The sequence below is a fragment of the Eptatretus burgeri genome, chromosome 5 (genome assembly GCF_056783735.1).
Source record: "Eptatretus burgeri isolate ZD-2024b chromosome 5, Ebu_testis_v1, whole genome shotgun sequence".
NCBI lineage: Eukaryota > Metazoa > Chordata > Myxini > Myxiniformes > Myxinidae > Eptatretus > Eptatretus burgeri.
In genome coordinates this window covers 44,679,567-44,706,682 of record NC_140965.1, presented here as the reverse complement: position 1 = coordinate 44,706,682, position 27,116 = coordinate 44,679,567, and the positions used below count along the sequence as shown (strand labels likewise).

At 44.7% G+C, this 27,116-nt stretch overlaps 1 long non-coding RNA gene across 1 annotated transcript in view; it reads right to left on the bottom strand.

Moving 5' to 3' along the window:
- Positions 1-438: 438 nt before the first annotated feature.
- The window catches only part of LOC147026340 (uncharacterized), a 72,867-nt gene continuing 46,189 nt past the window's right edge, over positions 439-27,116 (bottom strand). Inside the window, exons 5-6 of the long non-coding RNA XR_015058296.1 lie at positions 1,892-1,979; positions 439-569 (exon numbers count right to left, since the gene is read on the bottom strand). This is a non-coding gene — a long non-coding RNA (uncharacterized LOC147026340). The remainder of the gene's footprint in view (positions 570-1,891; positions 1,980-27,116) is intronic.

The following is a 27,116-nucleotide window of genomic DNA, read 5'->3' as shown; positions in this document are numbered from 1 at the left end:
AGGGAGGGAGGGAGGAGAGGGTGAGAAGACAGGGAGGGATGAGAGGGCGAGAGGATGTTTTATTTTATTAAATGTACAGGGTGAGTCATAAGTCCCAGGACACTGTTTTAGCTGCTTATACAAAATTTGTTTATACCACACCATCTAACAGGGTGAACCATTCTCGGGGTCGGACATCCGGGAACTTCGCCGACCCATAATGCAATGTGCGCATAGCAACTCTGGCAAAGGGGAAAACAAAGTACCTTGTCCGCTCGGATCGCCCTGCTGTGTGTTGCAGCGGTGTATGTAGCGCAAGTGCTATCGCACGGCACTCGACTCGTACCTGTTACAAGTTTGTTTCTTTCATAGCCTTTATTACACATTATTATTTGCAACAATGCCAAAAAGTTGCTGTATTTTCAGTTGTACTAATAACAAGGCAAAAAAATTCAGAACTCTCCTTTTATGTCATACCAAGTCGGGCTACTGAACCAGAGAGGAGACTTCTGTGGCTTCGAGCCACGAGACAAAAACTTTGTGGGCTTCCAGTGATCGGTGGTTTTTCATTGCCTCATGTGTAAACACTCCTGAGATTAAAAAGAAAAATATATTCTGTGGTTAGTTATTAAAATAGTACCAGGGCAATTAAGCAATGATACATCACGCAAAAACATTAATGCCTTGGCCCTTGATTGCCATTAATAGGACTAGGACTTGCAAACTAAATGCAATGACAATGTGTCGGCCTTTCCTTTAAGTTCACTGCAGTCTTGTCCTCAGGCCAGGCGCTTCAACTCCAGAGCCACAAGAAATAGCCACACACTGCTACATCATTACAAAACGTAGAGACACACAGGCACACATGCTCACTCAAATTCGGCAATGCTCATAGACATAGTCATACACATCATTAAAATCAGGGATAAGGCAGAATTTATACAACATGAATGTGAGCAATATTTTAATCATTCATTGACATTATTTCTGGGTCAGTGAGTGACCCACAACTAGCACAGATGACTCTTGGCACATAGTACAGACTAGGCAGGTCAATTAAAACTATTACTAACTAGCCACGTCAGCTTGGAAGCTCATAAATAATTGAAATAAAAACCAATGTCACCCGCAGGGTGACCCGTATCTTGCCAAAAGGTGACCATGTATGACTTCTTTAAGGTCACACTGAGGTGAACAGAGCTGCTATCCACCAGGAGCGACTCCTTGAAGAATATCTGCCTACGAGAGATTCCGATGAGAATCGTTCTACAGAGTAACCATGAAAAATATGCGTTTGCCTCATAACGTCACCAAATGACGTCATAATGTCTCAAGCTTGACATATCTAGAAAGCACTCATCGAGGTGTTCAATTTGAGGTATTACACGATATGTAACAGGAGACCAACACAGGAGGAGACCACGATATGATATGGTACCTAAGATTTCAAAATTTGACCTTGGGGTCAAAAACTTTCGACCTCCAGCGCTAACCATGAAGGTCAAGGCCAATCGCCACCAAAAATTAATCAGCTGAGCGCCAGACCATGAATTATATTCCCATGAAGTTTGAAGACGATCCGATAAAAATTACTCAAAAAATAAGGGTTTCGTCGACTCCCCTGATTTGCGACAAAGTGATCTTGACCTTTGACTTTGAAAATTGTATGCGCTGAAAGGGACCTCTATAGGCCTCTGATATGCGAAGTTACAAAAATTTCCAATGATAACTGTGTTCTGCAGAGTGATCGATAAGTGATTACAGACAAAAAAAATAATAATAAAACAAAACATACAAGCTGACTAACATATCTTGCAAAAACTTCGTTTTGGCAAGATAATATATGAACACTCCAGTACAGTAATATTTGATAATACACAGTTAAAACTTGGTTTAAAATTGAATTACATACCTGGTGTCTTGACTCGATACGTGTATCCATCCGAGTATTGCACGTTCGGCCATTCCTTCGGGTTGTCGATCCACGAATCACCGCGGTACTGGTAGGGCCAAGAACCAAGGCCAATTAACTGTATTTTGGCTCGATATCTGGCCAATGCATCACCTCACAAATGTTCTATATATCGATATGACATTGAAAACACTTGGGTGAACACAATGTATCAACAATTTATCTGAAATACATCGACAGAAAAAAAACAAATCACTCGGCTTTGCGAAGCAAGTACACCACGATGTGCGTGCGTCTGTGATCGGTGCTGCGTTTGTTTTCCCCTTTGCCAAAATGGCGGTCGCGTTACCAAGCGAAGTCACGTGACTGTGACTTCTGTCCGAACTCAAGAATAAGCCCGAGGAGTAATAACATATAACACTAACTAGTAGATTACCTGTCCCATGGATAAGTTGCAGAGATGGTGGTGGTCATGCGATTTTGTTGTCCTTCGCGGTTCGGAGATGTGCAGTCATGATTTAGTTCCCTTTTTTCACGCCATTTTTTCCGAATGAGGTGTTGATTTCTGAGTGGCTTTTGTGGGGTTATAATTGAAGATAGTCACACGGAGACACCGAATATGTCGACACAGCATTTTTTTGAAAATGTAGAACAATAACAGGTGATAATGTATGTACATTTTCACTCTTGAGCTAAAAAGTTTTGTGATCCAGTCATGTATACCAAGTGCAATATAGCTGAGTTTCATATACAAGGAAATAAAAGGAAATCTAACACGGGTGGAGGCCATTCAGCCCATCATGCCTGCATGGACACCATACTATGTATCTACACAAGATCCAAGGAAGAAAATGCAAACAAAAAGTTGTTAATTTATGAAATAATTGTTTTTTTCAAAAGTTTTTGAAGTTTTTGTATTTTTTCCCCCTTCCCCTCAGGGGAGGGGGCATGGGCTTGGTAAAAACACACATCAACCACACAACACCCCTTGACGAGACCCCACCAACAGCACTCCGTACACATGCACACAATCACCCATCAATGCTCAAACTACCGAAAAGTCCGATCAACATCCCCATACCCCTATATCTCCACAACTTCCAGGTACCCATCTAATTGTAATTTAAACTTATCTCCTGTTTCTGCTGCCACAACCTTTCCAGGGAGACCATTCCATGCATCAACTACTTTGAGTAAAAGTCCCCTGCCTTACTACAGTCTGAGCTCTCCTCTTCTTTACTCTCAGGCTATGGCCACTGGTCCTATCACTGTCTCCTCTGTTGAATAATTCATCTGCACTTATTTTATCTACATGTTTCATTATCTTAATTCTTAACAGTCTCCTTTCTAGTGTATAAAGCTCTGTCTCCTTCAGCCGCTCCTCATAGCCGAGTCCAGCTGAGCCCGGAATCAATCCAGTAGCCTTGCCCCTGAACCCCCTCTATGGCATCAATGTCCTTCCAGAATTGTGGTGACCAAAACTGCACACAATATTCTCGATGTGGCCCTCACTAAGTTCCTGTACAATGACACCACCACCTCTTTTGATTTATAAATGATCCCCCCCCCCCCGAATACAACCTAAAACCCTATTTGTGTTACCTATAGCTGCCTGGTACTGTGCTGCCTGCTTACCTCCCTTATCTATTACCACCCCCAGATCCCTCTCCTGTGTGACAAGCTCCAAAATTACCCATTGCATCCTGTAATCTCTATTTTCATTGTTCTTTCCTATCCCCAACATCTTACATTTCTTCTTTAGCCGTTTTTACAGCCATTTTCCCTGCTATGCAGGGGTTAGCTTTTCTTGAGGCAATGCTTTATGGTCGGATGCCCTTCCTGACACCAACCCTGGTCGCCTCTTACGACACACAGGGATATAACTGCCTCGCTCACAGTCACAAAACACTTGCTCATGTTAAATTTCATCTGCCAATCTTTTGCCCAATCTATGCAAGCATCAAGGGTAAGGATATGGGGTGTAACATGAGGTGGCAGTGCACTGATTATTTAAAGCCCTGGAGGGAAGAGAAGGAAAGAATAGCCTTGAGAAAGCAGTTCCATTGATTGGAGAAGCAAAGAATAAAGGAGTTGAGGTGTGCAGTCAGCATGCATTCTCGAAGTTTATAGAAGAAGCAAAGTCCGATCTGCAAAGTCCGATCTAGATGAAGCAAAGCAAAGTCTGCATTCTGAAAGAGACAAAGAATAAAGGAGTTGAGGTGTGCAGTCAGCCTGCATTCTCGAAGTTCATCAAGGAGGGAGTTACTGGAAGATCATGGGTATCTTGAAGTTGTAGGACAGACAGAGACAGAGACAGAGAGAGAGAGAGAGAGATTGGAGAATATTCAGTGAAAAAAAAAAAAAACAAGAGACCACTGAACTACCTGCAATGTGAAAGCAACAGACCGTGTGCTTCAACCTCATCAAGGGAGATTTCAATAATGTTCAGCGATATAGCTACCACAGAATTCAGGAGAGACAGAAGTGATGCCGGAGTGCCAGCCCATAGCAGAAAGCAGTACTCCATTGAGCTCTGGAGAAAGGTCTTGGAGACTGCGATTGGTTTTATTTTTCAAGGAAAGACTATAGATCGATGGATGATGTTTAGTCTGCAGCTGGCTTTAGAGGTCAGCTTTGCTATGTGGTGGGTCCAGGAAAGGTCATGGCTGATGGTGAGGTCTAGATTCAACAGAATGAACCTCTTTCAGTGGATCATCAAGGAAATAGATAGGTGGGTTTGTCCGACGATCCTTCCGGAGCGATAGGATGAGACTGTGGGATTTCCAGGATTTAACGACATGTTCCATTTATCAGACCAGAGTCCAATCATTTTCAGATCTGCAGAGAGAAATGCAGCTGCTCTCTACCTAGCAGAGGGATAGGGTACTGTTTGACACAATGTGGAGTCATTTGCAAAGAGGGAGAGGGTTTTCCAGAGCAATTGAGAGGTCTTTAATATCGATGAGGAACAAGACTGGATCCAAACACTGACTTTGGGAACTCCAGCCTCCACAGAAAAGGGGAGGAGAGAATTCAACTGATGGCAACATGTTGACTGCTTGAGTGGAGGAAGTCAGAAACCCCCGAATGAAGACAGTCCTCTATGCTACAGGCAGAGAGCTTGGCAAGCAAAGTAGACCATGTCGAATACCTGAGAAATGTCCAGGGAGATGGTTATAACCTCTTAATTAAGATTGAGGGCCTCTAACTATTCCAGAGAGAGAGAGGAGCAGGAGCAAGTCCAGAGTTGAATAACCAGGAAGGTTGTTTGAAAACAGGAAAGAATTGACATCACAAGGATTGATGGATTCCATGACTGCTTATTATTTGAAGCAAGCTCACTGGCCTATCATTGTTGGGGTCTGTTTTTGTACCCTTCTTGTGGATGGCAGTAGTGTTTGCTGGCTCCCATGCAGAAGTGAGGTGGCCAATGGAAAAGGACAGACTGAATAGAGCAGATGGATGGGAAGAAATAATTGCAGATTCTGATTTGAGTACATGGGCAGTGATGCCATCTGGGTCCATTGCCAAAGCAGGGTCAAGGCTGCATGGAACTTTTCTACCTTGTTGGGTGAGAAGGACATGGACTCCATCAGACACTGGCTACGTCAGAGTAAGATGGGGACAGAACGAGGTGGGTTGGGTACACCAGGTCTGGAGATAGACAGAATTTAGCCTCTCTGCCTCATCTCTGGCAGAATCTGCAGTCAAGGCACTTGAGTTGAGGGATGGGTTGGAGTGGGAGCATATGCCAGTGATAGACTTGACAAAGTGCCACCATGACATGGAGGAAGAAGCCTGGAAAGTTAGGCCTTGAGATTTGTAAGATGTCCTCTGGCTTTCCTCAGGATGGACACAGTTGTTGCGAGCCATACAGAATGAATGAAAGTTACCCTCAGTAGGATTGACTTTCAAAACTGAGAAAACAAGCTGCTTGACTGCAACCACCTCCCTTCAGGATTCAGTCCACCAGTGTCGAGAGGATGGATAGGAAAGCCACAGATGGGATGAGATAAACTGGTGTGTGAGGAAAAAGTTGGCTTTCGTGAAAGAATTCCCAAGCGGAATCAATATCAGGTGCTGTGGAGTTGGGTTCCAATCCTTATTTTAGAGAGAGTTGTCCCTGCCTGTTGATCTGTGTGAACATCCATTTTATACATCATTGAGGTTGATACATCACTTACCATAACTAGCTTTGTTTCGATGGAGAGATCTTCTGTGTGTTCTCGGTGTTAAATCTTTCATTCCTCAAAGGCCTGAGATTCATAGACTCATCCAAGATGATGATGGCTCGGTGGTAATCCCTCCATAGAGGTAAAATAGTCATGTGGGGGGGGGGGCTCATGCCCATCGCTAAGTGTTCTGGGGACTTTTTGTATACAATGTCAAGGTTGGTGGGGGGAGCGAGAACATAGAATGGATCAGGACATAATAGTAGAAAGAGAAGGGGGAACACACCAACAGCAGGGATGAAGGACAAAATAGAGGGAGACTTGAAGAAACAAGCGATGTGAGGAAGAATAAGGGCTAAGGGGAGACACGAAGGGTGGTAAGATGGATAGAGCCACAAGTTCTCAGGAAGGAAAACTGGAAACTTGGACGAAGGTGGGCTCAGGGAGGGTTAATGGGGATAGAAAATGTTGATTTTGGATGGGGAATGATCTGAGATGGTGGTGAACAGCTGTCTCTTAAAGCCCTGGAGGGAAGAATGAGATTGAAGAGAATGCGTAAGTTGGTTCCACAGGTGGGGGAAAAGATGAAAGAATGAGTGGTGAGCAGAAATTCTGGGTTTTGGGGGGTTTTGCTAGAAGGGGTTGATGGTGGACCATGTGTGCCCAGCAGAAACTGTGGGGAAGAGAGGGTGCAAAGACAGAAAAGAGGTGGTAGAACACAGAGCCAGAGGATGTCTGTGATTATGGAAGTGATAGGCCCATCGACTCAGCTTAATCATAGGAGATTCCAATGATCTTGCAGACCTTGGTTTTCACATCATCAAGGTGAATGTGGTGTGAGGCAGGGGAGCCAGCCAAGAGGGGAAAGTAGTACTCCGTCAAGCTGTGGATGAAGTCCGAGTAGGTGGATAGGAGTTCAGGTGTGCCAAGGAAGGCCTTTGCACGATGGAGGATGCCAAGTCGGTGACTGGCTTTGGAGGCCAGCTTGGAAATGTGGCTTTCCCAGGAAAGATCACGGCAGATAGTGCGACGCAGAAGCTTGAATGAAAGGACTTCTTCAAGAGGATTGTTGATAAAGTTGATGGGTGAGGAGGGGGGGCAGGGGGGGGGTTCCAGACAGTCCTTTCAGAGAGACACAGTGAGAGTGTGTGATTTGTCAGGATTGAAAGACATGTTCCACATGTTCGACCAGCTTGCAATTTTATCCAGATCTGCAGGGAGTGATGAGGCTGCTGCTTGCCAATCTGAGGGATAACAAATGGAACGGCAGAGGGTGGAGTCATCAGCAAAGAGAAAAAGAGGATTTTCCCGAGAGATCATTGACGAAAACCAGAAAAAGAACAGGGAGAATTGGGAGAAGGCTGATTGGTCTGTCGTTTCAGGGATCTGCTTTTGCACCTTTTTTATGCAGAGTGGTCATGTTTGCTGATTTCCAAGCACATGGCAGATGACCTTGAGCAAATGAGAGGGTGAATAGAACAGAGAGATGGTGAGCAAGAGCAGAGGAGCAGGTTTTTAGGACACGTGGGCTGATGCCGTCTGGACCGGTTTCAGAATCTGAGTCAAGGTTTGACAGCAAGCTCTTCACTTTATCCGGAGAAAAGGAGACTCCAGGAACAGCTGGGTGGGACTGGGTAAGGTGGGTACAGAAAGAGATGGGTTTGGGACACAACATTTCGAAGCAAACACAGTTTAAGCGTTCAGCCTTTGCACGTACAGTGTCAGCTGTAAAGCCATTTGAGGGGGAACATACACCAGAAGCAGACTTGTGTCTTTTTTTGTATCCATTGTTGAGGCTCGTATGAGAGCGCACAATGCACAACAGCGGGGGCAGGAAACAAGAGGGGTGGGAGAGGGAAGGACAAAACAGTGGGAAACAGAGACATTAGGAGATCTGTGGAAGGGAGAGTTGGGGCAGGGAACATGGGTGTACAAGATGGACACCACAGGGACTTTCAGGACCTTACATGACAGGGAACTTTTGGGAAGGAAGGAAGGGAATTTTAAGGAAGTGGGTTTGGGGTGGATTAACGTGGGTAAAAAAAGATCGTGGTTTTGTATGTGGGAAGATAAATGGTGGTGGTGAACAGCTGTTTTGAAGACCTGGAGGGAAGAATGGGATTGACGCGAGTGTGGGAGTTTATTCCAAAGACGGGGAAAAAACAGGAATGAAAGCTTTAAGGTGAGCAGTGATTCGTGATTTTGGTAGTTTTACCGGAAGGGCGTTGCTGGAGGACCTTGAGCACCCTGCGGAAATATGGGGGGGGGGGAGCGGGGGCTATCACAGACAGATCGGGGGGGGGGCAAGACCGGAGAGGAGATGATATAAGACAGAAAGCCACCAACCTGCCTGCAGAAAGAGAGTGAGAGGCCCAAAGACAGCCTCACCACAGGAGATACCAATGATCCTATATGCCTTGGTTTTCACAGCGTGAAGCCGAGAATAATGAGAGGCAGGAGCACAAGCCCAGAGGGGAGAGCAGTACTCCATCAGGATGTGGACGAAAGCTTTGTATGTGTTCAGGAGCTCAGGTGGGCCGAGGAAGAAATTTGCATGACGGAGGATGCCCATTCGGCGACTGGCTTTGGAGGCCGGTTTGAACTGTGGCTTTCCCAAGAAAGATCATGGCAGATAGTGAGACCCAGAAGCTTAAATGAAAGGACTTCTTACAGAAGATTGTTGAGAAGGTAGATGGGGGGATGGGGGGGGCAGCATTTCTAAACGGTCCTTTCGGAGAGACGTAGTGAGAGTGTGAGATTTGTCAGGATTGAAAGACATGCTCCACGTGTTGAACCAGCTTGTAATTTATCCAGATCTGCAGAGAGCAACGAAGCTGCTGCATGCCAGTTTGAGGGATGACAGATGGTACTGCAGAGAGTAGAGTCATCGGCAAAGAGATAAAGAGGATTTTCCAGAGTCGGAGAGATCATTGATGAAAACCAGAAAAAGAACAGGGCCCAGAACACTGCCTTGAGGGACTTCAGTCTGGACAGGAAGAGGGTGTGAGAGAACTCCATTTCGGGCTACACGTTGGCTACGACAGGAGAGGAAGTCTGCGAGCCATGAGTGGAGATGGCCTTGGATACCATTGGAAGAGAGTTTGGTGAGCAGGGCAGGGTGCCAGACCATGTCAAAAGCACGTGATATGGAAATTGGGATATGGCTCTGATTTCAAGTCTGGGATTGAGGATCTCCATCCATTGTTGGGACAGCAGAAGCAGCATATCCTGGGTAGAGTGACAACTAGATGCTGCTTGGATTTGGAGGAGGGAGACAGGTTTGAGAGTTTAGACCTGAGATGAGAAAATTGTTGTTTCCTGGCTCTCTTCAGGGTAGACACACACTTGTTCTGAGCTTTGTGGAAGGAACTGAGATTACCTTGAGTATGATTTGCCTTCCATGAGGCAAAGGCAAGTTGTTTCAGGACAACCACCTCACCCACAAGCTTCAGTGTACCATGGGTGGGAAGAAGGGTAGGACAACTGAAGATGAAATGGGATAAACACTGTGTATGAGATTTCTTTGAAGGAATTCCCAGGATGAGTTGATGTCGGAGAAAGTAGAAATGGGAGACGAGTCTCGAAGTTTGATGGCTGCATGAAGACTGTGTCAGTCGGCCTGGGTGAAGTTCCAGACTCATCAGCGCTGAGGTGGTTCTCTAATAACAGCCAGAGAGATGACCACTTTAACAAGCATATGGTCAGATGAACTGATTGGAGCAAAAGAAGAACAGCACACACTTTTTGGGAAATTGATCAAAATCAAATCCAGAAGAGATGGAGTACCATTGTCTGTGATCCGGGTCAGGAAGTTGACAGATTGAGTGAGTGATATAATTAAATAAGGCCGTGAATTGTCTTCAAAAGGGGCGTTTAAATGAACCAAAACACACAATTTTAACTCATGCACTTCCTTAGAGTCCGCTTAGTGTGCAAGCAACGTTTCTGCCTGCAAGGTTTTATGGTTTTGGAGTTATGGAGGACACACACTTCTTAGTATACTAGCAAATACCACGTGTTGCTTCGCTGACCATAATACTAAAGGGGGGAGGGAGAAAAAGAGTGGGGAAGAGAGAGATGGATGGGGGAGAGAGCGTGGGGAGAGTGAAGAGGTGGAGAGAAAGGAGAGAGGAGGGAGGGGGAAAGGAAAGACAGTGTGAGGTGAGAGGAAGGGAAGGCAGACGTGCGGTGGAGCATAAATTACGATTCATACCGCCTCATCAAAATGATTCTGCAGAGAATAACAGTGAAGATTGAAACAAAATAATGTCTGAAATCCATTTTCTACCAGTCATACCATAAACACGGTCTGGAGACAAACTCCTGTCAAGGTGTTTGTAGAGCTCCAGAAGGGGTAGAGTAAGGTAGGGACAACACACAGAGAGAGAGACAGAGACAGAGACACAGAGACACAGAGACAGAGACAGAGACAGAGAGACAGAGAGACAGAGAGACACAGAGACAGAGAGACAGAGAGACAGAGAGACAGAGAGACAGAGAGACAGAGAGACAGAGAGACAGAGAGACAGAGAGACAGAGAGACACGGGTAGGGGAATTAGCAGAAATAATGTTATGCTTTATGAACAAAAAACACACACACACACACACACACACACACACTTGGCTGACATCAGCAATTTTTCAGGGATTAGCAGAAATAATGTTATGCTTTATGAACAAAACACACACACACACACACACACACACACACACACACACACACACACACACACACACACACACACACACACACACACACACACACACACACACACACACACACACACTTGGCCGACATCAGCAATTTTTCGGGAATCTGTAGGTTGGAGTCAGTGTGATTACCACCTAGAGTATGTACTGTATACAACCCAGAAACCTTGAGTAGCTTTCACTGAAAAACAACGTTGCATTTATATAGAAGTTTCAGGGATATGTTCACAAACATGAATCTTTATGTACAGTTGCGTGACAGGTGGAAAAAAAATTTGGCTCAGTAATTAAGAAACATGTTAATTCTGCAATCGGCTCAGAAATCGGGTGTTATTCCACAAGCACTCACTCAGGGTGACTGAGCATGAACCACTCGCTCAGGGTGACGGAGCATGAACCACTCGCTCAGGGTGACGGAGCATGAACCACTCGCTCAGGGTGACGGAGCACGAACCACTCGCTCAGGGTGACAGAGCACGAACCACTCGCTCAGGGTGACGGAGCACGAACCACTCGCTCAGGGTGACGGAGCACGAACCACTCGCTCAGGGTGACGGAGCACGAACCACTCGCTCAGGGTGACGGAGCACGAACCACTCGCTCAGGGTGACGGAGCACGAACCACTCGCTCAGGGTGACGGAGCACGAACCACTCGCTCAGGGTAACGGAGCACGAACCACTCGCTCAGGGTAACGGAGCACGAACCACTCGCTCAGGGTGACGGAGCACGAACCACTCGCTCAGGGTGATGTGGCGTGGCAAAAGCGTCTGCCGAGAGTGAACGGTTCACTCAGAAGGATGCTGTGCGGTACGGCTATCGACAATGGGTGCTTGGCAAGTGGTTAAGCACTCATGCAAGCACTCCAATTAAATTGTTGATGAGGAACAGTTGGCCAGGCTGTCACTGCATACCATAGAGGATACCTTTAACTTTAACATCCATATTCACCACGCACACAGCAGTTCATGGAATTTAATGAATTCTTTCAAAAAATGACTTTATCCATAAAATAATTGCTGCTTAATGCAGAACAACCCTGGAAATATTTCAAAGTTCAATCGCCCGTGAAATAAGCTGCAAAAAATCCGCCATTTTGCCTGCACGTCTGTGCATGTGTCGTGTGGTACATCGGTTCGGGGTCCATGCAAACGTTTTAACTTTTTTGTGAAATGTCCGTTTTTCACCAGATTTGTTTTAATTTCCTGCAGAGCACCTCGCACAACCTCCGAAAATATAGAAACAGATTTGGCAGATGCTATGGAAAGGCAGTCCCTCTGGGGAACAGGGTGTGAGGTCTATCAGTAAATGCATTAAATCATGCAGCGCAATGAAGCTGGTTAATTCTGTTACATTCCTAAATTTTTTGTTTACTCAATTCAATTCTCCAAACAGTAGAAAAAGATTAGTTTAATGCTTTGGAAATTACACATTTTCTTGTGTATGTACGGAGGAGGAAACATAGCCTTGGTTGCTTCAAGTAAATAGCTATAATCGGCTTAGTTACAAGACTCGTTATTTATTTAAATTATCAGATTTCACAATATATTTCGAACCTTATTTAGTCCAGACGATATCCGATCCTAAAAAGCGAAATAATATTTTGATGATGTACTTTAATTAGTCCGTGAGAGTAGATCGTGGAAAATTGTCTCAGATAATGCATGAAATCGCTCCAAGCTCCTAATTTGAAAACTTATAGTACTCACAAAAGTGATGTGTACAGCAATCCATAGTTTTGATGAACAGGCATTCAATACGAGTGAGGAAAGTGAAAAAGAAACTTTATTGTTGAGAAATCGTTGCGGCCTGTTCCACGTCAAGGTCAGGTTGAGCAGGCCAAAAAAAACATGGCGGCTTGAGACCCCAGCGGGGTCACCCAGGAAATGCCTTTAGACCCCAGACAGCGAGGTGGCCAAGGATCACCTGATGAAGGATATAATTAAATAAGACCGTAAATTATCTTCAAACGGGAAGTTTTAATTAATTCAAACACCCAATTTTCACTCTCGCACTTCCTTGGAGATTTCTTAGTATCCATGCAAAGTTTCAGGCAGCTCGGTTTTATGGTTTTGTAGTTATGGAGGACACACACACACAGCCTTTTTTAATGTCGATGAGAAGATATGCTTAAAAAAAAAACTTAAAAAAAAAAAACGACTGAACCAAATCCAACTAAATTTTGCATGTTACTTAAAAGGTACCCCAAGTATGGTTTCTGTCTGAGTCGCATATCTGGCGGAGGGAGTTCAGGGTGGGAGGAAGACCCCAATTCTCTCTACGTAAATGTGTATGCATCGTATAGCACCACCCGGTGGTAGCACTTATTATACAAAGAAAGTTTAAAGAACTTAATTATATGCATTATGCTGATGTTGAAACCCGAGAGAATAATTAAAAATGGTTCATTGCACTCGTTGTAAATGAAGTTTCAAACCAAAGCATCCAACATCAAGCTTCGCAGAGAAGTGGAAGCGATTTTTGTTCACACAGTTTACAAGCAGCAAGGATGGTGATGTTAGTTCCCATCGTGTGCCGCCTTTTTTGGCTGCTGGTTGCATCATTGTGGGGCACAGCTATGCTGCCGATGCAGTGTTACCAGCACACACTGGTACTCATTTCACCGACCTCAGAAGGATGACAGGCTGAATCAACCCCGTGGTGTTAATTCAGCAACCAACAGGCCTTGAACTCAGGACGTTAGGATCCCAAAACACCACCCTAACCGTTAAGCAAACACCAGGCTTGGTGATGCGAGTTGACTTACAAGAAGATGGAAGAAGACCTCGGGCAAATGATAAAGTGTAGAGAGCAGAATGTTTGTGAAGTACAACATGCCATCTTATGATTAAATCCGTCAGCAAAGATCTGGGTACAAATGCCTCGTATTATACATTCATAAATAGGATCAGGTACAAAGTTTTACCCTTTTTTTCTGAAACAAACTACAGTATTTGTATCTGCAAGCAATCCACCATCATCATTAGGTTCATTAAAAAAAAGCACGTTAACCATGTCCAGTGGGCTTAGAGCAAATTAAGCTGTTTCTCCAAATTGCTTCCATGCAAACAGACTGGCGATTTAAAAAAAAAAAAAATTGTCCCCAAAAGTGTAATGTCAGCAGGAACGATCTTCACCAAATGTCGTTTCACAATGAGCAAGAGCATTCATCTTCTCGACTTTACAGTCTTTTCAGATACAAAATTGAAAGAGCAAAAACATAAAAGGCAATTTTAGATTGAAACATTTCAAGGAGACGTCCATTCACAATTTCAGCATTTCTTTATCCGCATGATATCCTGCCCCCAGAGTGGCTACTACCGAAGGACTATACCTTCTTCACTTGTGTCAATTGATAACGTTGGGTTGGGCACTAAATCAATCACAGCAAATACTAGAAGGGCACTCGGTAGGGCGCGTACCTCCGCCACGCAATGCCTGATCCACGAGAACATATCTGGTCCAATACATTTTTGAAATATCAAGCTATATATCGTTTTGGGCCCAATTTCTCAATGGTGAAGAATCACTTTAAAAAATTATCAGATCTGGATCCGGATTCGGATCTTCACCAAAATTGAATCATTTCTTCCTTGTCACACACCCAACATGTCCATCAAGTTTTGTCCGAATCCATGTCCAACTTTTTTGAGATATCGTGCTACATATTGTTTTAAGCCCGATCTCTCAATGGTGAAGAATCACTTTAAAAATTCAACTAGTCGGATCCAGATCCGGAATCTTCCGCAAAACCTAATCCATTCGTCCTTGTCACACACCGAACCTGTCCACAAAATTTCATCTGGATCCGTCTGCAACTTTTTAAGATATCCTGCACACAAACAAACAAACAAACAAAGACAGAAAGGGGTGAAACCATAACCTCCTTCACCTTCAGTGGCAGAGGTAATAAAGAGATTATCTGGGGGGAAAACCCCACTAATGGCGATAAAAATTGTATTTGCAAGCTAAATGAGAGGTAACTGCTGCAACAAACAGTAAACCATTTCCACAAATGTGATGAGATATTGTTGTGGGCCGGGGGTCAGTGGCGAGGAACGGCCGCCAGGTGGAGCAGTAGAGCCGTCTCCCTCCGAACACCCGGAATTGCAGGTCGTAACCTTCAGACAACTCCAAAGCTCACGGGTCACTTAAGGACCATGCTCGCCTATTCTCTGACGGCGTGGGGTAGGGTTAATAGCCAAATTTCAATATACCTAAGTACCCACGTCGTCAAATTACCAGGGAAGCCACACCCTCAACAGACTCTGTCGAACCAGGTCGCTCTAGCGACCTCGGTCCGGTGTAACCGAGCGGAATTACCAAAGTCCGTCGGTCCAAACGACAACTTTCAGCCCAATCCGCTTACTGGTTCTCAAGCACGAACCGTGCTGGGTCAATAATAGAAAGCACAACAACGAGCTGGTACATTGAACAATTGGGGGTTTATTTATAATGGGGCAGGGGAGCACAGAGAGCAGAGTTATCACGACTATAAGAAGGAATGCAAGTAATGTACAAGGCACTTAAACAATTGCTACTTATAGACGGCCCACAGACACACACGCACACACCCAAAATAAAAGGTGGCCTTTATTTGGCCCTTCAGCTCGGGAGGGAAGGCAAGCTGAGGGCAAGAGCTGAGGACACTTGCACCTGTCCGCCTCGTGTGGTCTGGTCGAGCTTGTCTGGTGGCGGGACTCGAAACCACCGCCTCAACGCAGCACCAAGCACCAGGGACGAGGGATAGAGTGACGGACGCCAACCAGCACGAAGGTGGACGAGGCGAGAGACGACGAGGTGATCAAGGCTGAAAAAGCTTCCACGGATCAGATGACACCAGGCGAGGCAGACCCAGACAGCCAGGCAGAACGCGCCGATCACTATTCTCTCCTGAGGTAGGAGGAATTTCTTTCCTCACCACTCGCCTCCTGATTGGACGGTTGCGTCGCGTGATTTGCTGGCCGTCCCTCATTGGACAGGCCCACGGTAGGTGGGTGGGTGGAGTTTCGATCTGAGGCGATGAGCCTCCTGATTGGACGAAGGGCGCGCCCTTGTCCTCGTGGGCGGAGTCGGCTCTGGAGCGAGGGGTCCCACCAACGTCCGCAGCCAGAAGCACGTGCGCAACGGCGACCGGTTGAGTGAGGGACGGTTCCGCTGTTGTTGTTGTTGGTGTTGTTGTTGTTGTAAAAAGCCTGACTAAAAAAATAAACCCGCAGCGCACACATGAAATTCCCATTAGACATAAGGGACAGGACGCTGACGATAAACACATACTTATCGAAATAACTGAACTGCGGGGACTGCTGTCTGTTTGTGTGCAAATGGCTGCCAGATTCGTAACAATATGAGGCATGGCAATCCTATTCATGCAACTCACAGGTCATCAGTGCACAAATGGAGTACTCACAATCCACTTTGAGTTCTTTAAAGGAAGGATAAATTTTGAATGATCAGTTGATGATATTTAACCAAATTATTCGAGATTGACAAAATATACAACAGAATTGGGCAAAGAATAAATAGCCCCAAGTGGGCTGATGGTCATCTCTTGAAACCCACGCTGACTCGATCTCCTGGTACCAAAAGTTGCAGGGTGAGATTTGGGGGAACCTCCCTGGGAACACCTTAATCCAAAATCGAAAACACGAAGACCGAGTATCCTGTGGGCCAGAGAGAAGAAGGGCTGTATCAGGATTCAGAGCAATAGGTTGGTGAATAAGGGACGAGTCGGGATCCGAAGTTTCAGGGGGTACCCCCGTCCTGGGAGCCCCCATGATCCGATATCAAAAAAATAAATCGAAGCCCGAGTGATTGTGCAGGCTACCGTCTTGTACTCATGCATTGTTTCAGAACAATCAGCTGGATGATAATGGAGGAGTAGCAAAAATAGGGATCCGAAGTTTCAGGGGTTAACTCACCCCTTGGGAGCCCCCATGAAATGAAATATAAAAATTGAAGTCAGAACAATTGTGGGGGCTGCTGTGTTGTATTCATGTGTCAAGTTTCAGACCAATTAGCCAGGTGATAAGGGAGGAGTTGTAAAAATAGCAAAAAGTTAACAGATGATCAGACAGACGGACGGATGGATGGACATCCATCCAGACATCACGACTCATTTTATAAGTTCATCTCTTCGAGAATCTAAATGAGATGACCTAAAAATGACTGATGATAGTTTGCGTAGTATTGGCTGCATCAATGTAGCGATGAAACATTTTGCAAAACAAAACAATCAATTTCAAATATAAACCATTTTGATATCCATGACTTTTCTTCAATGTTTATTTCAGAAAACACCAGTCTGCTTGCGGTAACAGTGAAGCAAAGGAAAAAGCCAATCGGCCAATCTCACTGGCACCAAACTGAACTCTCTAATGTGGGGGAGCAGGAGAAGGGGGGGGGGTGATAATTTGAAGGAAAAAGGTTATGAGACAGGAAATGGAAAAGGAAAAGAGGAATGAGGAAAATAACAGATAAGCCACCACCTGCCCACCTTTCAGACCATAGTGGAGACACGGGCTTTTTGAGGAGTTGGGAAGGGGAAGAAGTGCAGTAAGATAAGGTAAGCAACACTTTCAGACTTCACCAACACCTCCACTAGGATAATTAGAACATCTCAAATTAGAAGGGCACTCGGTAGAGCACAAACCTCCACCACATAATGCCTGATCCACGAGAACATATCGGGCTCAATACATTTTTGAAATATCATGCTGTAGGTTTATTGCTTTTGGCCCCGTCTCTCAATGGTGAAGAATCACTTGAAAAAATAAAAAAATTCTTGTATCCCGATCCGGCTTTGGATCTTCACCAAAATCGAATCAATTGTTCCACGTCACACACCCAGCTTGTCCACCAAGTTTCGTCCAAACCCGTCCATAACTTTTTGAGATATCGTGCTATATATCAATTTTGGCGCAATCGCTCAATGGTTCTCATTGGTGAAGAATCACTCAAAATTGTAGTAGTTGGATCAGGATCTGGATCTTCACCAAAATCTAATCAGTTCATCCTTGTCACACACCCAACCTGCCCACCAAATTTCATCCAGATCCTTCCACAAATTTTTGAGATATCCTGCACACAGACAGACAGACAGACAGACAGACAGACCAAACAGACAAACAAACAAACACGAAGAAGACGTCGTCGTGCAGAGCACGAAACCTGCAAAATTTCATAAAACAAATTTGACCAAAAAAATAATTGGTGGTTGAATTAATTGACCTGAAATATAAATCCTCTTCAAATTTCAAGTTAATCGGATGAAAATTGTGAATTTTAGAAATCTCACCTGGGTTGTTGACCTTTGGCCTTTTTGACCTTACAGACAATAGGCTTCTTCCTTATATTATGACAAACTCTACAATGTGAAGTTTCGCCAAGATCGGTTTAAAATTGTGACCTGTCGGCGATAAACAGACAGACAGACAGACAGACAGACAGACAGACAGAGAGGGGTGAAAACATTATAACCTCCTTCACCTTCGGTGGCGGAGGTAAATATCTAAACAGCATAACATGTCCATAATTCCCAAAAGATGGCCGTCACAAAACCTTCAGGCTTATAAACCAATTGATGTTCAAACCAGTCGGCTGTTGTGTCGTCCAAACCTGCGTTTGTTTCACAGGTAAAGTAAAAATGATAAACACAGCACTCTGCCACAATGTACACAGCAAAGTAACCGATGACTGCCTCTTCTTGTCCCTCCTCACACCTGCATTCTTTAATGTCTCATTCAAAGGCTCGTCCCTTCAAGGCAAGGCAATTAATCACCGATCAATACACAAACTCCTGTCACCGCCTTTCCATGGCCGAACTTCGTTGAGGATCATGGCTGTGTGAGGAAACTGAAGAAGAAGATGCTGACTTTCGCGAGGCGAGCTCGGCTTCCGGAGGAAGTAGTAAAACAGGATTGAAGTTGGGGGCCCGGGTTGGAGCACATGTCCTTGTTTGTAATGCAATACGGGAGGACTTCACTGAATCATTGGAGTCATGTGGTACTTTACTTTTGCTTTGTCATGTCCGATTCATTATTAATGTGTCTTGATTGTATTTGTCGTGGCTGCCTCGATCGAGTGAATTAAAGCCTATAAACTGGAGACGGCTTCTTTCTTCTTCCACATCGACAAAACTTTCTCACCCCCTGAACTGAATTAAACAGCCGCTGATTTTGTCTGTCGAGACCACAGCAGTCAATAATGTCACAGAGACATGCCATGCATCGCGGATTTAAAATGGCCGCCCAGAAGTCGACCCTTGCAAAAAATTAAAAATATTCGGGTCGGTCGGGTTACCAGAAACTCTTATCCCCAATCTATCTATAATTCCAGCAATGTGTGTGTGTGTGTGTGTGTGTGTGTGTGTGTGTGTGTGTGTGTGTGTGTGTGTGTCTGTGACCGCTGTTTCTCGACAACCGCTGGTCCGATCGAATTGAAACTTGCCAGGTATATTGTTGGGGACCTGAGGATGTGCCTTTTCAAGGTTTGAGATTAAATCGGACAAGTGCTTCCCAAGTTATGGCCATTTATTTACCAAACCAATGACAGGACACGTTGCTGCGGACATTTATTTACCATCCAATGACATGACACGTTGCTGTGTAGGCGCGGCTGCATAGGCCGGTAGGAGGTTGGTCGAAGGATTTGCACTCCGGCCACCATAAAACAATTCATTCCGCAAAACCCACAAATGTAAGGAAACCTGAAAACTCACTCCGTGGGAGTACCTCCTCTGCTGCTGCCCTCCGCAGGGCAGCTCACTGGTGACAGGATTGGGGCAAAGCCTTTGGGACCCCCATTCCTTGATGAGGAGGAAAACCACAGGGTAAACCTCCAGGGTGAGATTGCGGTGGTGTGTGGTGGAGTGGTGTTGAGGTGTCGTCCACAGACGGCGGTCTCCTTCAGTTAACCTGCAGTGATCCCTTCGGGTGGGTGCCTGGAATGTCCTATCTCGAAGAGAGGATAATCACCTGTCTGTTATCACCCGAGCTCAAGCATTTGAACATTGGTATTGCAGCACTCTCTGAGGTTCCGAGACCGGATAGTGGCGAGATCATGGTGAGTGATTACACCTACTATTGGTCTGGTTGCTCTGATGGTTACCATGCCCAAGGAGTTGCTATAGCTGTGTCCAATAAGCTGACTCCAATGATAATTGAGGTAACACCGTTCAACCAGTGTATTATGAGACAAAGGATTCATCACTTCTGGGGTGTCGTTTCCCTGGTCTCTGTCTATGCTCCGACTGAGGTGAGTAATCTCACCGTGAAGGATGCATTCTATGCCACGCTTGAGTCTGTGGTTGATCATTGCCCCAGACGAGATACACTTCTAGTCTTGGGAGATTTGAATGCATTGACTGGAACTGATAGGGACGGTTATGAGACGTGTGTTGGTCCCCATGGGTCAGGAAATATGAACCGGAATAGCACTAAGTTCCTTGACTTTGCAAGAAGTCATGGACTTTGGGTGGCTGGTTCATGGTTTCAGCGCCCACAAGCTCATCGCTGGACTTGGTATTCCAACGCTGGCGGTGTGGCAAAGGAGATTGACCATGTGCTCATCCATGGTCGCTGGAGAATGATCCAGAATTGCAGGGTTTACCAGAGTGCTCAGTTGTTCAATACTGATCACCGGCTTGTTGTAGCAACTCTGAAGTTCCACCTTAAATCCAGGAGAATGGTACCATCCCAGCAAGGCTGGATGTTGGCAACATCAAGGATAAGGGTGTAGCCGAGGAGTTTGCGAACAGGTTAGGTGGGGATTTGGGGGGGCCTGGGTGCTTTGGGGATTCCAAAGAGTTGTGGAATGCCTTCAAGATCACCGTCCTTGATGTCGCCGGTGGATGTCTTGGAACTCACTGGAGGGTGAAGAAGAATTTTGTCTCTCAAGGGACACTGGATACCATTGACCAGAGTTGCAGGGCCAAGCTTAATGGCAGAGCTGAGCTGTTCAGGGAGCTGAAGCGTAAAACTGTACGTGTGCTCAGGGTGGACAAGGTGGCCTATGTGCAAGGAATCTGTGAGGGGGTAGAGCATCTCCTGTGGTCAAGTGATTCTCGTCCTGCTTACAGGGGAATTAGCACATTGCGTTCCTCCAAGCCCATCCCTCGGTGAACTGCAGTTAAAGTGGATGGAGGTGGGCTCTTGACAGAGGAGTCTGAAGTGAAGGCCCGCTGGGCCGGTTACTTTGAGCTGTTGTACCAGGCTGATCCCCCAGCTGTCTAGTTGGATGTCAGGGGTGTTACAATCCCTATTGCTGCTCCTCCAATCAACTGTGATCCACCTTCGTTTGTGGAAACACAGGCTGGTGGAAATGCTGCACTCGTGTCGTTGCATGCAGTTTTGTGCTCTGCCTGGAACACAGGCATCATCTCAACTGATTGGAAGAGGGGCCTTGTTATCCCTCTCTGGAAAGGGAAGGGTGATTTTTGGGGTGGGGGGGGGGGTTGGAAATCACTGAAAACATGTAGAAATGCAAAAAAAAAAATTGAAGTTAATTAAGTTATCATGCCAAGACTGCAACAACTACCGAGGGGTGACGCTGCTCTCAGTGCCGGGCAAGGTCTTTGCTCGGATAATTCTTGATAGGGTTCGCCACCATCTGCTTGAGCACCAGCATCTAGAGCAGTCAGGCTTTACAGCATAGAGGTCAACGATTGACCGTATCCTTACTCTTCGGGTCTTCATTGAACACAGATGAGAGTTTCAGCAGCGGCTGCTTGCAGTCTATGTTGATCTTTGTAAAGCGTTCGATTAAGTGAATCGGGATTCCCTCTGGAGTATTCTTGGTCTTCGTGAGGTGCCACCAAAACTGATCGATCTGATGTGTGAACTATACTCTGGTACTGAGAGTGCTGTGAATTGTGGTGATATCATCTCCAACTCATTTCCAGTTGTTACTGGAGTTTGTCAGGGGTGTGTACTGGCCCCCACACTTTTCAGCGCTTGCATGGACTGGATTCTGGGGAGGATGTCGGAGAGATCAAGCTGCGGTGCATCGTCTGGGAATGTCAAGATCTCTAACCTTGATTTTGCACATGATGCAGTCATATTTGCAGAGACTCTGGATATCCTTTTGGGGGCCGTCAAGGTGTTTAATGAGGAGTCGGAGCCACTGGGATTACGGAGAGGGGACGGGGAGAGGAGGAGGATCGTGCACAGGGGAGAGGAGGGAGGTAGGTGGGTGAGGGTGGTAGAGGGTGTGGAGTATCTTACTACTGCCTTGACTTGATTGACCTGAGAGGGGGAGAACCGGCCTTGATTGACTGACATCAAATACACTTCATTTCACAAATTAAAAATTCCTTAAAACCACGTAATTTATAGATATTGGATTCCATCGTTTGTCCACATATTCAATTCACCACATTAAAGGTTTTCGAAGTGTTGCTTCATTTTATAATTCTATCATTATATAGATGGAAAAAGAGAGTTATTACTCGTCTGAAATAAACTCCTTAGATATACCCCGGGAACATTAAAAAATATATTTAGACCCAGTTCTAACCCGAACTTCAGTTTTCCCTTACAGAGAACCCTACCCTCGCATTTTGATACTCCCCCCCCCTTCACTACCCCATATCCTCGTTCTTCTACTTCCCCTCTCTCCTCTCATTACTTCCCCTCCCTACTCTCCCACTCTCACGACTCTCCCACTCTCGATTCTCTACTCCCCCTTCCTCCTTTCACTACTTTCCCTCCCTCCTCTCCCGATTCCCCCTACCATTGCGCTTCTACATCCTCTTCCTCACCCTCCCCACATCACGTCTGACCGGTTATATTCAAAATGGTTGTTAGAAACATTTTTTTTGTAACAACGTCAATGTTCCTCCGATTTTCTCAAGTTTTGCTGAAACTGAAACCTGAACCAACCATCTCAAGGACTACAAAAAATGAAATCAGATCGTGATTTGGAATTAAGATGTAGCCACGAGGGAATCCGAGAGGACTTTCTCATATTACAGGCCTTGATTTCACTTCAAATGCATTTTTGTCTAAAAACGCAAATTTTCTTCCCGATTTTTTTTGCATCAGAAACTTACACAATCTTCGTGACTACAAAAATGAAATCAGATATTGAATTATTTACAGTTAAGATGAAGCCGTGAGGGTGTAATAAAGTGTGAGCCTGACGAAATACAGGCTCCACAAAGCAAACAAAATGGCGGTGATGTGATTTTGAAGCCCCTCCCTAAAATGTGGAAGCCCCGCCCTGAACTGGGAAGCTCCTCCCAAAACGGACAGAGACTGACGGAGATTATATATATATATATATATATATATATATATATATATATATATATATATATATATATATATATATATATATATATATATATATATATATATATATATATATATATATATATATATATGATGGCCTGCCTTGAATAAATCCATGCTGAATATCTAGAATACAGATTTATATCAATGGTTCCTCCAACTGATCCCTGATCAATGTATCCAAAACAAATTTTAGCGAACGGTTCCTTTGATAGTTCCTTTAATCCTTCTGCGAACAGTTCCTTTGATTGATGAGTATGAAATGTAATATTTGTTACATTTTCTACTCTTCCGTCCTTTGACATCTATCCTGACTCCAGTGAGCGATTTAAATTATCAGCTAATATCCCACTTATTTGCTTTGCAACCTCCTGCAATGCTCTGAGGCATATTATCTCACCCTTGAGACCCACCTTCTCTTCGCTTTCTCAGCTGCCTCCTTTTCTCCTCCCCTCCCACCTGAAACTTCTCCAACAGTCCTTCCTCACCTCTTAGTTGGATCCTCTCTGTTGTATGTTGGTGCATCCCCCATCAGGTCATACCAGTGAAGTAAAATAACTAAAAAAAAATATTGAAGGGTTTTCTCCCTCAACTGGCCATCATTTGTCTTCACCCTCTCGTTTCCACCTTCTGTACTTCGTTATTTCGTTTAATATACCTTCTTGTGTCCCTTGCCATATAGTCATCGGCTTTCTCAAAAGAGTTTTAGTTTGGAAAGATAAGACATGGTCTTGTAATCTTGACAGGAATGAATAAACTTTCACATGAAAGGACATTCAGTCTTCCAGCCTGAAATATCGTTCTTACAAAGTCCTAATGATTCACCAATGAGCTGGCATGACCTTTGTCACACATCATCCCAATCCTGTTTATGGGACATTGAAGCAGAATATTTGATGGCTAATCTAGCCTCAGAAAGGCATGGCTTTATAAGGGAATGACCGCTTGAGGCTTGTGTAACTGGGACGGGTGGCATAGGCGTGTAGAAGTAGAGGGGATAATTAATAAACGTGCCACTGGGGAAGGGTTCTTGCGCTCCTCTCACACGCCCCTGTGTCTGTCTCAGGCGCGGCAAAGCATTAAATGGCCATTTTCTGACAGACTGACTTCACCCGGCACCACGGGGTGTCGACTGCAGCTCTCATGCTGCCCATACGCCGGCTCCCCTTGTCTTTAATTGGTCCCACAATGAGTTACTGGGACACCACAATTCATCATTTGGCATGGCGGGTGGTATAGCTGCTCGGGCTACGAGCCGGGTTATTGTCGAACTCGCATTAGTATCAAAGCATTTGGTCTTTGGTTCTAGTGCTGCTGCAAGTGGTATGATGTTCCGACAAAATGTACAGCGCGCCAGCATTCTTTTTCGATACACGTACCCGGAGGAAAAAAAAAATATAAAAAACTCCGGTCCCTGCTTGAAAAGCAACTTCAAACGAGTTCTTTGGTTGAATATCTGTGAATAAATAGAATCCTTTTGTGATTTTCTTTTCATTTTTTTTTGTCTTTGCACGAGCGTACAGCGAAAACTGAGATCCTGAAATGCTGCAAATTTCGCTTCCAAATTCCGAATCATGCAATCGGCAAACAATGGCAGCCTTTTGCATGCACTGTACTCCAAAAATAAATTATATATCTGGAAATGTATCAAAATCATCAGGAGCAAAAAGGTCCATCGGATAATCTATTTGTTTAAGAGATGGAAACCAACTATGTAACAATTCCTTTTGTGCGAGTTAGTGCTGACGTTTTGCATGCGCAGGCGCTTGCATTGGACTTGACAGGTGAGATGCGTCTGTCCCGCAGGCAAGGTGGACTTGACAAGGCATCACTATGATCCTGATGAAGGAGACTGGTTGGAGAGATCCGTGTTGAGATTTGCAAGATGACGTTGCCCAAGGATTGACATACGAACTTGTTTGGCGAGCTTTACAGAGTGACCTAAAGTTGCCTTCAATCAGGTTAGCCTTCCAAGTTGAGAAATTAATGGTATTACATTAAAAAAAAAATAATGGTGTTACATTTGTCATTCTCCAATCCTCTAGTCCATGTCCTGACTCCATTTAGGTGTAAAAGATATCATGTGACGTCATACTTATCTGCCTAGTTTGCCTTCAGGAAATATACTTGCTTTAGTCTATGAAACCAAACTCTAACCCTTAACAGAATCCCTGCACACAATGTGTTGTGGGCACTCGTCTCTAAATGCTCTCCTCCACCCACCTTATTGGGGTCATCATTTAAAAAGAAGTCTAACATTGCACTCCCTCTTGTGGGCTTTTCTACAAACTGGTTCCCTCCACCACAAAAGGTGGATGAAGGTCATATTGTCACCCCTGTCTGTCTGTCTGTGAGCAGGATATCTCAAAGGGTTGTGGACAGATTTGGATGAGATTTTGTGGACAGGCTGGTTTCTGACAGAGAAGAATTAATTCGATTTTGGTGAAGATCCGAATCCGGACCCAGATATGAGAATTTTTAAAGTGATTCTTCACCATTGAGAGATGGGGCCAAAAACGATATACAGCACAATATCTCAAAAACTTTTGGACGGATTATGACAAAACTTGGTGGATGAGTTGGTTAGATGAGAAAAACAAGGCCATTAGATTTTGGTTCAGGTCCGAATGCAGTTCTGACCCATCATTGGTATACGAAACGTAAACTGCTCAGCCTCGGGGAGGTATATGTGCTCCACCAAGTGCCGTTCTAGTTCCCCATTGAATGATGTTGGCATCACACTGCAGAGCTACCTAGGTGAACATGAGGTTCCCATATTGGGTAGCATTAATATAAAGTTCCTATCAGGTGTGGTAACAATCCTGAGCACATGATGGAACTGATTGGTGTAAAAGGGAATCACCCATCTTTGTTTTGTCGAGATTGGTTGTGTTCCATAAAAGGTAGACTGCGAAAATATCTTCTCAGTAAAGGATTTTCAAAGCCTAAAATATCTGTTCCACAATCAAGTGAGTTCTCCCGAGAATGAAATTAGTTGCTAAAGCAAAGTATCTCTTGTTTTCTCCCGGGGGAACTCTGATTAAGGGTTTCACTGCATCAATGAAACTTCAGCATGATGCGAGGACGGTGTTTCAAAAGACTAGACTGATACTGTATTTATTGAGAGGTTTGAGAATGACAGATTGGTTTAGACAGATGTTTGTACCCTGTGGAAAGGAGTGAGTGAGCATCTCCTGCTGTGCATATCTCCAAGCCTTATCAGTCAGTAAGGGTTTGTGGAGATTACAAAGCCGTTAACAAAGGACAGGAAGACAATGGGTATAAATTTCCCAACGCCAAAGAATGGTTCGCAAACTTCACTCAGAAAGGTTCTCAACCCAAGGTTCCCTTTTTCTTAGTTGGATTTGACAAATGCCTTCACAATCAGTTGTTTCTGGATTAAGAGTTAGCGGAAAAAATCTCTCGTGCTGAGGCTGAGTTCATGAACCGATCACTTTGTCATTGCAGACAGGTCGGTGGTCTCTGTCTTCTATCAGGGTCTAAATACTTTTCAATTTCGATTTCAAAAAAAAAACATTTATTTCCATAGTTGCTAATATAAGTGCAGTGAAACAAAAATCGATTAAAGTAATACTTCCAGAACTTGGTGAACTCAGAAGGATACAATCAAAATAGTACATACAGAGGCAAATATGGAGGCATATTGAGAAGCCAAGGCTTGTATTGATATGCCTATGGACGAACAATATCAATAACAAATGATAAATTGGACCTAAAATGGCAAAGAATTAAGGAGAAATGGTCAAGAATACTGTGAATAACCAAAATGATAGCAAGAAAAAGAGCCTTGCAGACCCCCACCAGGACTTGTTTTGTGTTGTGTTTGTATCCTGGTGAGTTACGTTATTAATAAGAAACATAACGAGAACTGACACTTTATAACTGCTGGCAGTGATGATCGGGTACCAAGACATCCCCCACTTTGATTGGACAGTGGACACCTGACCCTGACCCATGACCCATGACGTTTGTTATTATTCAACTAGCAAATACAACCCGTCTCTTTGCTGACGGGAGTATTAAGGGAGGGTG